Raw genomic sequence first — 13,256 nt, 5'->3', positions numbered from 1 at the left:
ATTTTTGAAACGTGTATTCCTGTGGTTGGGAACCCACTCCAGCTGATGCCATATTATTTTCCCTTTTGTAAGAGTCAAGCAGCCTCTTTGCTTTCTTGCCTCCTTCCGCTTCTCTCCAGCTCCCATCTCTGGCTGTTCTCCAGGGGAGATTTATGTCTGTAATGGTGGAATAATTAGCTCCCAATCCTGGTATGCATTAACCTCGAATTGATGGTGTCAGCTAATGAGAGAGAGGGAGCAAGAGGGCTCAGGCGTTATGGCGCCTCTAACTGCAATCCTTTCTCTAGGGCCTGGCTTGAACTGAGCCACAGCTAATCGGTTCCCAAGCCCTTACACGTTTTTTCACTCCCAGCTAGGAAAGATCATTATAGTTTTTTGCATACTCTATGACATCAGTAATCTCCATTTTAGTAAAATCTCTCTCCCCCATTCCAAATAAACTTAACAATATATTTCTTCCCACAAAGATTTCTTTACCTGTGGACTTCTTTTTGCCCTGGCAAATGGGAGGCACGAGGTATAACCGTCAGTTATTAACTGTGAATCTGGATGAGTTGCTTAGCTTAGTCTGTTTTCATAAAATGGAGATAGTTATAATATCTACCTCATAGGGTTGTTGAATGGATCCAATGATTTGACATATGTAGATACTCAATCATAGGGCTGTACTTAACTGTTGTTAAGTGGTCGTGGTTATTGCTTGGTCCACATGAGCACTGGCAGCCTGCGCCCTCCCTGGGCCTCAGCATCCTTTTCTCTAAAATCAGGGCTGAGCCTGGAGGGGTGGGACGCAGGAGTGGTGGGAGGGAGGCTCAAGCGAGTGGGGGTGTCTGTATACACGTAGCCAACTCAGGTTGTTGTATAGCGGAATCTAACACAGCACTGGGAAGCAATTATACTCCAACTGAAAAATAAAGAAGCAAAACAAAGACTATGAAGAGAATTATAATAAGATAAGAGTTTGGAAAAAATAAAACAGGGGCTCAGACTTGGCCATCTGTAACTCTCAAGTGGAATAATAAGATGGGATAGTATTTTTTTTAACTTTTTATTTTGTATCGGGGTATAGCCAATTAAAAATGTTGTGATAGTTTCAGGTAAATAGCGAAGGGTCTCATCCATACAGATACATGTATCCTTTCTCCCCCAAACTTCCCTCCCCTCCAGGCTGCCATGTAACATTGAGCAGAGTTCCCTGTGCTTACAGTAGGTCCTTGTTGCTTATCCATTTTAAGTACAGAAATGTGTACATGTAGAACCCAAACTCCCCAACTATCCCTTCCCCCCACCCTTCCCCTAACAACTATAAGTTCATTCTCTAAGTCCGTGAGTCTGTTTCTGTTTTGTAAGTTCATCTGTATCATTTCTTTTTAGATTACACACACAAGCATGCCACATATGTCAAGCATTCTCCTTCTCTGTCTCACCTACTTCACTCAGTATGACAATCTCTAGGTTGAGGTGGGATAATTCTTTGGTCTCCTCATCACTCTATTTAGATATCAATCTGGCTGCTGTTTCTTATTACTTAAAGTCTCGCTCGGTTTGCTCCACTCACCAGTGCAAAAGATTCCTTAATAGTAGTCATAATCGTCCTAGTAACACGACTGCAGAGAAGGGACTTCCTTAATTGGAGCTACTCCCTGCCATCCGGAGAAGTCACTGCACTTCATCAATTGCTTCCTCAGATGGTCTTCATCTCTGGCAACCAACGATATCAGTTCACTTCATGATTCTTGTATCTGCATAGTGTTTTAGAGAGTTTTCCATCTCAGTGGTCCCAATTCGTCCTCTCAAGTAACCCCATGGGTAGCTGGAGTAAATATCTATTTTATAGATGGTCATGCTTATTCACTTGTGAATATTTACGGGCCATTTTGTACAGCTGCCCCAGCTCAGATGAATGGTGTTAGCGGCTGAGGTGTCGTGGCTGTTAGTGGTGTGTGGGTCCCAGGCCTCCGTGTGCTGGGTGGGTCCAGCATGCCCTGCCCCGCCACACCCCTCCCCTGGAGTCGGCCCCAGTCACCACCCTGAGTCCTGGTCCCAAGGCCCTCACTCGATGATCGCCTCCAAGAGAGGGCATCCGCCCAGGCAGCCCCTCGGTGTTGTTTGCTGAGCCCACCGTTCCCTGGTGAATTACTATTCACCCTCTAGGCTCCAGCTCCTCCCCTGTGGACCCTCCCTCACTTCGCTTTTCTTTGTTCCTCCCAGCAAGGTACTTTAGATTCATCTCCATGACCACACTTATCACACTGTAGTGTGATGACTTATGTACACTCCTGCATGTCTGTACCTGCACTCCACCCCCCTCTGCATACATCCCCATCCATATACAATGCTACTCACTGGAAAATTCAGGAGGTCGAGGGCCCATTCTCTCATTCCCGAGTCTCGAGAGTCCAGCCCAGCATCAGCAAAGGCTCAGTAAATGTTTGTTGAATGGATGTAGTAATTCTGAATGGGTCATTCCCTCTCTGAGTAATGTTGGTACCTTACATCCTCTGGGTGTAGTTGGGTAAGGAACGGGAGAAGATGGGGAGATGGTGAGGGGAGAGAGTTATTAAAGATGGAAGCAGAATACCAGGCCTGGCACCTCTGTGCTGCTTGGGGTAGATTGTTTTAATATGAGATGTGTCTCGTTTATAGATGTCCAGTAGCCATTGTGAATAAGTACCCCTCCCAATTTGCTGCTGTGTCCTTTCCTCCCAATAGATCCTGGGTCAGGAAATTAGAAAGACACAAAGCAACCAGGCGACACGCGTAGCAGAAATGAAAGGGAATTTCTGATGGTCTCTCAAGTGCCAGGCTTCCTGTTACTAGGTAACATTATCACCATTTTACAGGTATAGTCAACAGTCCCAAAGTTCAAGTAACTTACCCAAGCTTACACAGTCGGTCCTGGGCCAAGGTGAGATTTGACCTAAGACCTCCCAGGACCAGGAATACTAAATGTCTCCAGGCTTCACTGGGGACCAGACAGAAGGGTCTTAGATTTAAAACTAAACAGGGTGGGAAAGACCTGGAGAAAGTTATGTTGACTCTGGGAAATGATTGATGTCTCCAAAGGTGGACTCTGCTTCATGTCTACCTGGTATTATCTTACTTGTAAATGGCAACCCACTCCAGTATTCTTGCCTGGAAAATCCTATGTACGGAGGAGCCTGGTAGGCTATAGTGGGGTCACAAAGAGTCAGACACGACTGAGCGACTTCACTTTCACTTTCACTTTCAAAGAGTTACTGAGCTCAAGAAAATGGCCAGGAGTAGGGGACCGTAAGGGTCACTTATCTCTTCTGAAGGGACCCCCACAGAGAGGCAGATGGAAAGCTGAAGCATTATTTGAAGGGACCCTGAAGTAAGAGCTCCAGAGCTCCGTGAGGGAGAGGGCTGTGTCTGCGTGTGCCTCGTGTGTGTGAGCTGTGAATGCATGAGCTGTGTGTGTGTACCACGTGTGTGCACTCTCAGGAGCATAAACTGAGCCTTGTTCAGTGTGGTTCTCTGGGCTACTATTCCTGGCACACCCACTGTGCCACCTGCAGTGAGTCTTCCTCTCCCTCAGTTGGCTCCTGCTCCAAAGGACCATCTGAGCCACGTCCCGCCACCCTGCAGGGGCCCCTGTTTGACTCGCTCTTGAGCAAGATCTGTCAAGAAAGTGTAGATTAATTCTATCTTCTCAAGAGTCACACTGTCTGGAGAACCGTCTCTGGCTTTCAGGCCAGTGATTGGACTGTGGGCTGGCAAAGTGCCATGGGGTGGGCCCGGTCACCTGAGCACACAGCGTGCCAACTGCCTCCTTCATCTCCTTTGTGTTCAGCGCCCAGGTGGGGCTCAGGCTGAGCTTTGGGGCAATCAAAGGACCCACCTGTCCAGTCCCCTTTCCCCAGCCTCCCCCAGGGCTCTGGTACTGAGCCTGGAGTCTCAGTGGCTTCCCTGCCTGTGTATTGGCCCACTGAGGAAGTACGGGCATCATCCCTTACTCACACCCCACCGTGACTTCCCCGTCCCTTTTACCTAACGGAATAATGGTGTGTGCGGGACTCTTCATACACTATTAACTCTTCATAGATTGTGAACGGTCTCATCCAACAGCTAATTTACAGGCCAGGGAAAATGCTCTTTGAATTATCTGTGGTTTATTCATTCACTGATTCAGTGAACATTTATTATACCAACTCTGGGCTAAGCGCTGGGGAAATAAAGATGTATAAGACATGGTCTGTCCCTTGAAGGGTTCATGGTCAGCTGGAGGAAAGTTGTAAACAAGCAACCCGTTATGCAGTACAGGGAGCAAGGAGCGTGGCATAAGAGAGAAAGGAGCCGATGAGGGAGGGGAAGAAGAGAGAGGATGGGACCACCTGTGGGCTACAGGAAAACTTCTCCAGGGAAGTGACAACTGAAATGGTTCTTGAAGGATGGGTGTCTGCCATCCAGGTGAAAAAATAAGGACAGGGTCCTTCTGGGCAGAAGGAACAGTATATATGAAAGGCTGAAGCAGGAGAGCGTCTCCCAGGAAGACATCAGGAGAGGGGAGTGTCACATGATGGGCCTGGCACCCATCTGGAGAAGCCAAGAAGTTTGGATTTTATCGGACAATGAGGAGCCAGCAGAGGACTAGCCAGAGAGCCGCCTGCTTGCCGTACATGGTGTGAGACTACGGTGACGAGATTAGAGAAGCTCCCCAGCTCTGAGGGCGTGTGGTTGGTGCCCAAAGAAGTGGTAAGATTTAAGTGGGGAAAACCTCTCTGCTGGGAATGCAGACTAACTGTGGCTTCCCACCCCATTAACTCTGCAGATCTGGCAGGAAAGTATAGACAAACTCCAGTCCCTACAGCTGGGACATGCAGCTGTGCTGAAAATGCATCTTGTCCTATGAAGGACAATGTGGAATAATTAATAGAAATAGATCTTTCATTCTCCAGCCAACGTGAAAATGCAGATGTTTACTCATACAAATTTAGAGTGGAAAAGTCCTAATACCTTTTCATTGGATTTTGTTTTTCCAGTGAGTTTGGGAACTAAAGATCCTCCTCCTCTTCCTTTTACTTTTCTAATGAACAAAAACCTTCCTTTGTTTTAAAGGTTGGAAAACCAAGACCCTGAAAATGTAAGTGAATCCCTCCAGATTCCACTGTGTTCAATGGAAGAGAGAGTGTTTATACTCATGAAGATGGGGGTGGGTATGGGGCTTGTGATTCCGGAGTATGAAATGGCCTATCTATGAAGTCCTTATAAGGATGCACTGAGGCAGTTGCCTAGGAATTTTTTTTTTTTTAAACAAACAAAGAAACAACCACCCTTTATCTTCCACTTAAATATCTGGATCCCAAGGCCAGAGGCTATTGCCACCCACGTTTTTGCTAGCTTCTGGAAGATTGGTCTTCACGTCCCAGGTAGAGATAAGCAGACAGTGGGAGAAGTGAAGAAAACATCTCCCTTCCTGACTACTGCCTTCAGATCCAAAGAGTCAGATGAGGCAATCTTTTATTTTTATTTATTTAATTAATTAATTTGAAGTAGACCATTTTAAAGTCTTTACTGAATTTGTTACTATACTGCTTCTGTTTTTTTATGCATTAGCTTTTTGGCCACCAGGACTTTTCAGGTGGCACAGGAGACACTAGAGATGCAGATTTGATCCCTGGATGGGGAAGATCCCCTGAAGGAGGGCAGGGCAACCCACTGCAGTATTCAGGAGCCTGGCAGGCCACAGTGCATGGGGTCACGAAGAGTAGGACACGACAGAGTGACTAACACATGCTTGGCCACGAAGCATGGGGGATGTTGGCTCCCCGACCAGGGATCCAGCCCACAGTCTGTGCATTGGAAGCCAGCCTTCACCACTGGACCTCCAGGGAAGTCCTGGTTCATCTCAGAGCGTCTTTGTAGGGCTGTCGGTGGAGGGCACCATTATAAACAATACAGCCCTCTCTGCTGCCCTTCATGCCGGAGAAGTTCGCAACGCAGGGAAGCAGACCCTGACCCCTCACTCCTACGATGCCTTCCTCGGCTTTGAGCCTGCTCTCAGTGTGAATCTTTTGCTACTGTTGTGGGGGCATTTCTGCAGCTGTGTTTTATATTTTAAAACATTAAGAAGTGTCGATTAAAAATTTTCTCTTTCATTCCTATATAGGGTAACCAGACTTGGCGAATAAAAATAAAAATATAGGACATCCAGTTAAATTTGAATTCCAGGTAAACAAAGAATACTTTAAGAAATATATGTGTTCCAAATATTGCATTATTTGGTGCTGATCTGAAATTTTAATTTAACTGGGCATCCTGTATTTTATGTGGCAGCTCTACTCTCTCCACAAGGAAAATGGCTCAATATCCATTTTCTCTGACCAGAGAGCAATTGTTTACACTTGTTTTTGCCATGATGATCTGCTTTGAGCTTGTTAAAATAATTGGTCAAAATATACATGTGCCTGGGGAGTTCAGATGTCTGCATTTCCAGAAGAGTGTAGGAAATTGAATCCAAATATTGATATTTCTGATGATTAATCATTAGCAGTGTTTGTGCCTGATGCCAGCTCTTCCTTTTGCCTGAACTGACAGATTAGTGAAAAAGATAGCCAGTCACTTGCTTCTACCGAAGCCCGTATCATTAAGCGCCTTCACTTTTCAGTGGTTGCTTTAGTGTTTATAACCATTGTAGTTAGTGTGTAATTAAGACATGGAAAATACCTCCTTGAGGCTAGAGGCCGTCTGGCTCTGTAAATAGTACTTGTACTGATCAAGCCAATAAACTGTTCACACCTGAGGGACAAGCTGGGCACCAACCCCCTACCCCCACCCTGCCACTGACCCCAACAATTTAGAACTAAGGTAGTCCTTTAAGAGTCACAGAATAAAATTCACAGAATATGAATGAAAGAAATCATCTCTAGACATTATACGGGTTTTTGCCAGTATTTTCCCAGAGCCTTTTAATTTTATTGTATAAATTCCCATAGATGGGCAGGCGCAGATCTCTTCTGGAGTTAAGGGAGGCTGGGCATCTAAAGGTGGATAATCTCCCATTAAATACTCTTTTTAGAGGAAAAAAGGGGCTTCCCTGATGGCTCAGCGGGTCAAGAATCCACCTGCAATGCGGGAGACACAGGAGACATGGGTTTGATCCCTGGGCTGGGTAGATCTCCTGGGGGAGGAAACGGCAGCCCACTCCAGTACTCTTGCCTGGACAATTCTGTGGACAGAGGCGCCTGGGGGGTTACAGTCCACAGGGTCGCAGAGAGTCAGACACAAGCGACGACCAAGCAGACACACAGAGGAGAGAAGAGGAGTCTCGCTCGGGTGAACGGGGGAGAGTGGAGACTGTAGGGGTGTGGTGTAGGCTGGAGTGTTCTTGTGGCCCCTGAGCTGTGGGTTTAGCGCTTCAGTCTGTCTGCCAACTGTGTGAGAAGCAGGCCCCAAAGCCTCTGTATTCAGCAGCAATTCACTGCTGGCTCCCCTTGGCAAAAGGCCAACCGGCGAACCTCTCTGCATTGCTATAGGAAAGGTAAGTGCATGCTCAGTTGCTCAGTCACGTCAGACTCCTCATGACCTTTGGACGTAGCCCTCCAGGCTCCTCTGTCAGTAAGATTCTCCAGGCAAGAACACTGGAGTGGGCTGCCATTTCCTCCTTCAGGGGAGCTTCCCAACTCAGGGATGGAACCCACGTCTCCTGTGTCTCCTGCATTGACAGGCAGATTCTTTACTGCTGAGTCATCAGGAAAACCCATAGAAAAGGTAAGTAGCTGTTCAAAATTGCAAGTGCATCTAGAGGAGATACACTTCTGTCATCATCTTCTACATTTTGTACAGTGTGTGTGATGCAACTATACACAGAGGCAGGGTTCTTCTAGCAGGTGAAGGCTGACTGTTGCATCAAATTCCATTGCCGTCCATTCTGGAGACTGCTTCCCATGAGACTCTGAGCCAAAGCAATGGTTAGAGTGGCATTTCAGGTTTCTCCCCTTTTGGGTTCTATTTTGTGTCCCATTGTTCAGAAGATTAGCTTAATATAAGAAGGAGGCAATTAATTCGATTTCAGGGAAGGCTATTCATTCATTAAACAAACATTAGCAGAACACTTGCTCTTGATGCCCTTTTGGCCTAACAAGAACAAACAGGAGAAACAGACATCTTGTTTGCTGGTTCAGCGGTGCCAGTGATGTGTGGTTTGGTGGCCTAGACCCACGACTTTTGTGCATATTAGAATTATAGGTCACCACTAGGTCATGAAGACGTGGACGGAGCTGAGTGAGGTGAGGACAAAGTGGGGAGGACAGGGAAGAATGGTCTGGGGGCTGTCCAGACCTGGGCAAGGATATAAGATCCCTCCAACATGCAATCCAAACCCCTCAGACAGAGTACTTGGGTCTAATTATCTATATCCAATGGCTTTAGCCAGGCAAATAGCTGGCAAGGTAAGTGGTTAAAATACTGGATATGATGGCAGGAGCTCAGAAAGTCATAGGACTGGAAGGGAGAGGGTTGAGTAAGGCTACAAGGGTGCCATTTTTCTGTTCATCTATTCATTCACTCATTAATTCACTCAGCAAACATTTATGAATATCTGTTCTGCAAAACTCAAAGATAAATAAAGCTGACTACATACCCTCAAGGAGCTTAGCACCTTGTGGGAAAGAAAGGCAAGTAACAATGATTAGAAATACTAACTGAAAAAAAGAGAGATACTAGCTAAACCTTGCTATATACAGTCTTTTTGTGCCAATCCCCAATTTGCTCAGGGTGACAGAAAGAGAGCCGGGTGTCACTTGTACATGCTGTGGATGGCAGTACAGGAGATGAGCTTAGGGAGCCTGTTGCTTTTATAGTGGACAGTAAGCCTACCTACCCTTTACTTTGAAGGGGGATGCTATCTACCTTCTGAGTCCACTTGCTATGTAAACCTTCTTGAAAAGATAACCTATAGTCAAGACAGTGTCTCCATTCACAAGATATGCAGAAAACACGAGAGACTCCAGAAAACTGTTTTCTCAGAATAAAGAAGGTCACCAGCAGGAGTGGGAAGGGGGTGTGGTGTGATCAGACACTCTCTCCTATTGGCCAGTGATAAAGGTTTTTCTTTATGAGAAACATGCAGCTTCCCCCATGAGCATCTCAGAGCAGATATCTGAAGAGGACGGCTGCCTCTGAAGGAAGGAAGGAAATTAAAATCTGCTGAGGACCTCCTGTATCTCAGGCTCTGCAATCAATATTTCTACAACTTCCATTTCACTTTGTCTCATAATAAACTTTCTTTTTTATTGTGTTAAATTCATATCACATAAAATTTACCATTGTAATCATTTAAAAGTGTACAACTCAGTATCATCAAGTTCATTCACCAGGTCGTGCAACCACCACCACTATCTAATCCCAGACATTAGCATCAACCCAACAGAAACCCCAGACCTAGGAAGCAGTCACTCCCCATTCCTCCCTGCTGCTCAGCCTCTGGCAACCACTAATCTGCTTTCTGCCTCTATAGGTCTGCCCATTCTGTATGTTCATAACAACCTTTTAAAAAATTTTTTTAAAGACTTTCTTTGGATGTGGACCATTTTTAAAAAGTCTGTATTGAATTTTTTTACAATATTGCTTCTGTTTTATGTTTAGGTTTTTTGGCTTCAAGCCATGTGGGAATTTTAGCTCCCCAACCAGGGATCAAACCCACACCCCCTGCACTGGAAGGCAAAGTCTTAACCACTGGACCACCAGGGAAATCCCCATATCAACCTTTTAATATAAGTATTGTCATTCCCATTTCACAGATGAGGAAGCCATAGCTCAGAGAGAGAGGTTTACGTCCCGCCCAAGGTCACAGAGCTGGTCGGTGAGGAACGCGAGGGACTCTGCTCTGGGCCCTCCAGGCAGAGGAGCGTGGTCAGGCACTTGCGTGGCCCTTGAACTTGGCTTAGAAAGGCTCTCAGGAGCATGCCCCTGGTTACTGCGTCCAGGGTGTGGAGCAGAGCAGAGGAAGGGGAGCGAATCCTGTGCACCAGGCCTGTATCAGAAGGCAGGCAGGAGAGAGAGGTGCTCCAGGTGGAGGAAGCATCCAAGGTGTTACCAGGGGGTGGCCGGGCGGCCAGGAGCCAAACCCCTGCTGTGGGAGGCTCTCTCTCGGTTAGGGGGCATCTGGTGGTGGGGGCAGAACCCTGATTCTGGAAGCGCTTGTAGCACAGAAGGCTGTGACTCCCCCAGTCCAGCTCCTAACACCTCTGTTTATTCGAGTGAGCCTGACAAGAAAGCGCCTGAGGAAGTCAGCTGACTCAGGTTTCATTTTCTCCAGGGAAACCCAGACCTGTCTTTGGGTGAAAGTCTCTCTTGGCAGCTGTCAACACCCTCCACTGCCCCGGGGGCGCTGAGTGACTGAAGGGGAGTTCACGAGTGGCCTCTGGTCAGAGCAGCTGCCGTGTGAGAGCTTCCCTGGCTGTGTGAGCCTTTTGTCTGTCTCCTGGGAACCCGTGAGAAGCTGGGTCAGGGCCCCACACGCCCACGGCAGCCGTCTCCTTCAGCCTCATGGGGCCACTTTCTGGGCCTTCCCCCAAGCCTCTGGGACTCAGGGAGCCCCTTTTCTTGCTTGGGGGAGTATGGTAGGTGTTTGGGTGTGTTCCTTCTCAGATTCCCAAAACTCAATAAGCTCATGGCCTCTGCCTCTGGGGAATGTTGGCTTCCCGCCTCCCCAGCACGGGCAAGCAGAATCAGGTGGGGGAAGGGGGGTTCTTTGGGCGGTCCTGGCTCACACTTTCCTCTTGAGGATCTCTCTCAGAAGGATATGCACCCCCAGCTCTGACCCTAGGGTCTTCAGAAGGGTTATGTATTCAGCAAAATGAGCCTTTCCAGATGGGCCAAGCTGCAGCAGCTGTCACGTAGGGCCTCCGCCAGCCCCTGCGGGCCCGTGGGATACAACCGTCACTGCATCTGGCTATGTCTGACTCCAGTCAGATGAGCTGGGACGTGAGGTATGTGCCTTCCTCCTGGCAGGGAGCTGGGCGAGCCTGTTCTATGGGTTAGGGTGACGACCCTACGGGTGAGTGGGAAGAAAGGGGGTATGGCCTAGAAGATGTCTGACTGCCCACAAAGATGGATCCCATAGCAAATACCCTATTCTCACTCGGCAGAGTGGACATGGAATCAGGACTGACTTGGGCTCATCCACCTTTGCCACATGTGGCCAGGTGGACTTGGGCAAAACCCTTTGCATCAATGAGGCTTTGCTTCCTCTTTTTACAAAGCAGGTAATACTCCCCTCACTGAGGTGTTGTGAGGCTTAAATGAGAATGCGTGTGAGATATCCGATAGATGGGTAATAAATGTAGATTTATTCAAGTCTGGTTATTGGAGGCTCTGACTTTTCCTTGTAGCATTCAAATATCCTAAGAGAATGAGTGGATTTGCTCATGGCCCCTTATCTCTTGGCCTCAAAGCCTGCCTTAGCCATTTCTGGGACATTTTTCTGACCAGTCATCCTGGTCCCAGCCTCTGTCTGACTCAGGAAGGGACTCTAGTCCCTTCCAGTTTCTGTGCAACTCTGTAAATTAAAGACTGCAAGCTGCCTTTTCTGGCTTTTGAGTTTCTAGCCTTTGAGTGAGGAAGTCCCTTTGAGACCCGCACTCTCTCTGTTACGCCCTTTGGTTTAGAGTGATTGAGGCTGCATGTCCTGTGGCTTGGGAGGCATAGAGAGAGATGGCTACGTATGCTTTGGAGCCAGACGGCTTGGGTTGAAATGCTGGCTCCATCGCCAATTGTCTAGGTGACCTTGGGCAAATATCTTCCTCTCTCTCTGCCTTAATCTTACCTTTTCTAAGAGGTAGATATGATCATCTTACATGTATATGTCAGGGCTACTGGGCAGATGAGATGAGCTAACACACATGGACACTTAGGACAAAACATGGAAGGAAGGATGCCATAGCTTTCAGTTGATATCAAGACCTTAAGTTCTGTGCGCTTGTCTAGAAACCCCATGGGCTGAGCCAAGCATCCATGAGGGCGTAGCAGCACATTCTGTTTTCTAGATACAAGAGATGGGGTGATGGGCGGGAGGGAGGCAGAAAATGAACATTTCTTGGTGCCTGCTGGGTGTCAGCCTGCACCCCACTACCTGTCCTACATTTATTCATTTACCGTGATGAGAATCCTATCAGGCAGGTGTCTGTTTTTACTGAAACTTCACAGAGAAGACAGCAGGGTCAGGGAGGTTAAACACCTCGCCCAGATGTTAGAGCTGAGTCAGGGTTCAACCCTGGGTCTGTCTGAAAAGCACATTATTCTCCCATTCTCCCTCACCCTTTCCTGTTGGCTGAAACGGAAAGTTCCTAAACAGAGAAGGGACTGTTCTTTAAGACCTATTGTGCTCTTGTTGGTTGTATTTTAAGAGCTGCCCTAAGTGACTGTGAGGCAATCTATAAAGATTAAATACAAACTCCTCATCCCAAACTGTCCTCTGAGCTTTCAGGTCACATTGTTAACATGCCGGTAGTGGTCCTGCCGTCACTCTGTCCCTCTGCTGACCTGGGGATTTGATTGCCCATGGTCATCATCTACAGCCACAACAAAGTCAGAGAGATTCACGGCTGGTTCTATGACATTTGTCACTTAATGTTAACTTCCTTCCATTAAAAAGTGTTAATTCCACCAGAGTAAAAAGAGGCTGCTTTCCTTCACATTACAAGCCATCTAGAACCTTCTTAAGTTTTCTAGAAACTAAAATCTTTAGAAACAGTTAACACTGGTTTTCATGAAGGGCAGTGGTGTTGGCTCGGGCAGACAGAGCCTCCGGGGTTAGGACTGTAGAGCTTGGGAGGCCAAGAGGTGGTCCAGGTTTTAAATGGGAGATGCTGCTGGGGTGGGTGCTCTGGCTGTCGGTGACGGTGGGGAGTCTGGGGAGACGCATAGACAGTCCAGAGAGGGTCTGGGTGGTGGGGGTCCCCTCAGCGGCACAGTGCCGGAGGTGATTCCCAGTCAGGACTCCGTCAGTTTTGAAAAGAGGAGTGTTGGGTGGTGAACACTCAGTGCAGCTGTCTGGAGCAAGCTGCTCTTGTGAATGAGGAACCCACATTTTGGGAGTAGGGGATACAATGGAAGGCTCTCCTCTCTTGGGGAACCCCACCAGGCGGGGCTGACACCAAAGACGCCACTGGAAATGGAAGTCCTGTGCCGAGCCCCATCTTGATGTCCCCTAGGTCAGGAATGCTTTCTGGATGAGAAGAGTGGAGCAGGGAAGATAACCTTCCCTTAAAACGCGGACACCTTCCCAAAGCCCA

Source organism: Cervus elaphus, chromosome 25, assembly GCF_910594005.1.
Source record: "Cervus elaphus chromosome 25, mCerEla1.1, whole genome shotgun sequence".
NCBI classification, from domain to species: Eukaryota; Metazoa; Chordata; class Mammalia; order Artiodactyla; family Cervidae; genus Cervus; species Cervus elaphus.
Note: the sequence above shows the minus strand (reverse complement) of the source record.